The sequence below is a fragment of the Benincasa hispida genome, chromosome 12 (assembly GCF_027475165.1).
Source record: "Benincasa hispida cultivar pf3 chromosome 12, pf3_genome.v1.1, whole genome shotgun sequence".
NCBI classification, from domain to species: Eukaryota; Viridiplantae; Streptophyta; class Magnoliopsida; order Cucurbitales; family Cucurbitaceae; genus Benincasa; species Benincasa hispida.
In genome coordinates, this window is record NC_143489.1 from 63,646,716 (window position 1) to 63,651,323 (window position 4,608).

General features: G+C 40.9%; 1 non-coding gene across 1 annotated transcript; it reads right to left on the reverse strand.

Moving 5' to 3' along the window:
* Positions 1-1,801: 1,801 nt before the first annotated feature.
* On the reverse strand, positions 1,802-1,904 carry LOC120068618 (small nucleolar RNA R71). Its single transcript, XR_005479256.1, has one exon. It is a non-coding gene; the product is annotated as a small nucleolar RNA R71 (small nucleolar RNA).
* Between the last annotated feature and the right edge of the window lie 2,704 nt (positions 1,905-4,608).

The following is a 4,608-nucleotide window of genomic DNA, read 5'->3' on the forward strand; positions in this document are numbered from 1 at the left end:
GTTAGCACAAAAATTATCAAGATTCTCACTCTTTTTATAGCGTAGTCGTAATTTTAGTTCTTTAGAATCTTGTTGTGGTGCCAAGACGATCAGAAGGGTTGAGAACCACCACCTCCACTGGTCAGGGAGTGGAGGAAGCCAATCTGAGAAAGACACTTTGTCCAACTCTTATTCAAGTGATTGTACACAACGAGATTGAGCCAAAGAGATATAAGAGATTTTACTCTGCGGCTTGACTTAGTTTCATTCATCTCATTTATCGCTTTCATTTAATCTGATTAAATATTGCTTTTGTAAAGACTCTCTATTTCTTTATAAAATTCATATATTTGATCCATCACACTTTGCCATTGTTTGTTTGTTGTTTATGTTGAATGCATTAAAACTTTATGCAAAACTCATTTCAATGCTTAAGCCGACTTGATCAATTGGTTAAAGCATTATTAGCTTAGATTATTCGTAAGAGTAAATAAGCCAGCATCAAGTAGAACGCCTAGTACATCTACAGATAGACCTACTGGTGTTTATTGCATTATGTGTTAGACGCATGCATCCTAGAGATAGGTTTTGTATGCTATTCGCATTGAGAAGTGTTGAATAAAGTCTAACGCATAAACAAAGATAAGCAAATCATCCCATCTCATCCACATCACACTTTGGTTTGTGTACACTCATCTTAGACTGACGCATATCATTTACATTAAAATTCATTTTCGCATGATCCATCACTTACTACTCAACTCTTTTGTATCTTCTAGCACAAGCACAACACTTTAGTGTAAATAACACATTTCTCTACATACATTTAGGAAACCCCCTACAATAGATACAATGCAAGGTCTGCGTCAGTTTAACTGAATCCCTGAGTTCGACCCTGGACTTCCAAGGAACATAAATTAGATTTATAATTGGGTCTGGTTTAGGAAAACTTGAACGTCATTAGAAGGTGTGTTGTGCGTCCTGTTGCATATCTCTAACGCACAAACGCGTTACAATTACATAAACACATCAAAGCATCAACGCATCACTTATACTTAGAACTTATTCTTCCAATTTATTTTATACAATACACTCCTAGAGCGAAACACAATAGCAACGAACAAGTTTTTGGCGCCATTGTTGGGGATTCAAAAATAAAACTAACCAGAAATTTCGTTTGTATCTGTTGTAGGAGCACTTCGGTCGAGGGAGTATTATAAGCTAAGCCTAAGCTTGTGAACGTTTATGACCAGGGAGAGCACTCCTGAACTCAGATACGACCCTGATATTGAAAGGACCTTCCGACGTAGGAACTGATCTAATTGTCGTCGAAGGTTGAGGCAACAATTTCTCAGACAACAAAACAGGTAACGAACACTGACGAAAGAACAGACAAATCAGCAACTAGCTCATGCTGCATAGAATCCGATCCTAATGGCGAATAGCAGCACGCATCCCATGAGGGAGTATGCATCCCTTATACTGTATGATTTCTCTCCAGGAATCATATACCCAACATCAGACGGGACCAGGTTCGAGATGAAATCTGTAATGCTCTAAATGCTCCAGATTGCTGAAAAATTTAGGGGTGTTCGTGGTGAAGATCCTCACGGCCACATGAAGCGTTTCCTGGAAATGTGTAACTCATTTGTGATTCTTGGAATCACCCTAGAGGTAATCAGGCTGTCTTTATTTCCCTATTCTTTGGGTGATGACACAAAACAATGGGTAAGCTCACTGAAACCTAGTGAAATCACCACATGGGAGAAGTTGGTGGAGAAATTTATGCAAAAATACTTCCCACCTACCCCCAACGTGAGGAGGCGTCAAGAGATTATGAACTTTGAACCATAAGAAGCTGAGACCTTAAGCGCCGTATGGAAGCGTTTTAAGGGTTTGGCAAAAAATTGCCCGAACCATGGACTACCACTAACTATCTAAATTGAGACTTTTTTATGGAGGATTGAATAGAGCATCACAGATGGCAGGCAACGCAGCGGCAGCTAGTGGAATTATGGATAAATATTATAGCGAGGCTAAGGAGATATTAGACGTATTGCTAAACACAACATGGAATGGGTGGACGATACGTATGATGGAAAAGCTGACAGGAAGAAGAGATCTCAGAATGTTAATTCTATCGATTCCAATGCAATAGCCACACTATCTGCACAAGTGGCTACGATGAACAGCCTTTTGTAGAACATGACGCTAGGAAACGCATTAAATCAGCAGAAGATGAATCAGGTAGAAGCGTTCGGGCAGCCCATGGTTAGTTGTGTGGGCTGTGGAGATCCTCACTCTTATGCAGATTGCGTACAAAATCCTCAGTCAGTATGTTGGATTAAAACCAACCCATTTTCCAATACATATAATCCTGGATGGAGGAACCATCCATATTTTTCTTGGACAGGAGGAAATCATCAGGAGCACCACCTAGGGGCAAACCAACAGCAAAGGAATGGACCGCCGCCTACATTTCAACAAACGCATCAGCCACATCAACGGTCCTTTATTAGAGGAGGATAGGCGTCGAGCTCAAGTTCTCCGCTTGAGAACCTATTGAAAGAGTACATAGCCCAGAATGACGCGTTGCTGAAAAGCTAGGCATCATCTATCAGAAACCTGGAAATACAGGTAGGGTAGATAGCGAGCGAGGTAAAGAACAGACAACCTAGAGTTTTACCTAGCAACACTGAAACACCTGGGAACAACAATGGAAAGTGGAAAAACTCTTGAAGAAAGAAGAATGAATCCAAAAAACAGCAGTCCTTCGAAAGAACGCATCACACATTCAATGTGTCAAGAAGAAAGAACGCCCGAGACCACAAGGCATTCAAAACCCAGTACGTCTAATGTGGGAAAGCCTGAGGTGCCTCAGAACGCACCATTCCCTAGATGACTGATGAAGAAGAATGATGAACAACAATTCAAGCGCTTCCTTGAGCTCTTGAGGCAATTACATATCAATGTTCCACTTATAGAGGCCTTGGAGCAGATGCCAACATATATCAAATTTTTTAAGGACATTTTGACGAAGAAAAAAAGAGTCCGTGAGACAGAAGTAATCGCGCTAACGCAGGAATGCAACGCGTTAGTAAGCAACAGTTTACCAAAGAAACAGAAGGACCAATTATCTGGTAAAGGTTGACAGAACAATCAAGTACCAAGAAGGAAAGATTGAAGACGTTCTGGTAAAGGTTGACAACTTCATATTCCCAGCAGACTTTATTATCTTGAACTATGAAGTAGATAAGGAGGTACTAATTATCTTTAGACACCCCTTCTTAGCTACTGGGAAAGTTTTAATTGACGTGCATAAAGACGAATTGACTATGTGCGTAGATAATCAAGAGGTGAAGTTTAATGTATTAAACGCATTAAAGTTCCCAGATAGTGAAGATTGTCAACTGGACAGTATTGAGTTGCCTGAAGAAGAGACCCATGTATGCGAGGTCCTCGCTTTGGAAGAGAACCTAAAGGAACCAGAGCCGTCAAGTCTGAGTGAGCGGTGGACAAAACCAACACGTCCATCACTTGAGGAACCATCAGAACTCGAATTGAAACAGTTACTTAGTCACCTGAAATATGCCTTCCTTGGAACAAACAACACTTTACCTGTGATCATTTCCGTGAATCTTATAGAGCCTAATGAGCACTCTTTCTTGCAGATGTTGAAAAAGCACAAGAGTGCAATAGGTTGGATGCTAGCGGATTTTCATGGCATCAGCCCATCTTATTGCATGCTTAAGATCAGGCTAGAAGAAGGGAAGTCGGGGTCTTTCGAGACACAAAGAAGAATGAACCCCATAATGAAAGAAGTGGTCAAAAAAGAAATTTTAAAATGGTTGGACGCGGGAGTCATCTGTCCTATATCCGACAATAGTTGGGTAAGTCCAGTCCAACGCGTTCTCAAGAAAGGAGGAACGACTGTGATAGTCAATAGCAATAATGAGCTCATACCCTCGAGGACTGTTACGGGCTGGTGCATCTGTATGGATTACAGGAAGCTCAACGCAGCAACTAAGAAAGACCACTTCCCCCTTCCTTTCATCGAAAAATTGCTTAACAGAATTGCGGGCAAAGAATTTTATTGCTTTCTAGATGGATACTCTGGTTATAACCAGATTTTGATTGACCCAGAAGATTAGAAGAATACAACATTTACCTGTCCCTTTGGAACATTTACATTCAAACGCATGCTTTTTGGGCTATGTAACACACCTGGGACATTTCAAAGGTGTATGATGGCTATCTTCTCTGACTTCTTAGAAAAAACCATTGAAGTCTTCATGGACGATTTCTCAGTCTTTGAAGACTCATTCTAGTCATGCTTGGATAATTTGGACACCGTCCTCGCTCGATGCGAGGAAATAAACCTTGTGCTGAATTGGAAAAAATGTCACTTCATGGAGACTGAAAGAATTGTCTTAGGCCACAAAGTATCCAAGGCTGGGTTGGAAGTAGATGAAGCCAAAATAGATGTCACAGCAAAACTTGGACGACCATCAAATGTTAAAGATTTACGAAGTTTTCTAGGGCATGCTGGATTCCATAGAAGGTTCGTTAGAGAATTCTCTCAAATTGCGCGACCTCTGAGCGCATTACTAAAGGCGAACCGGCCCTACA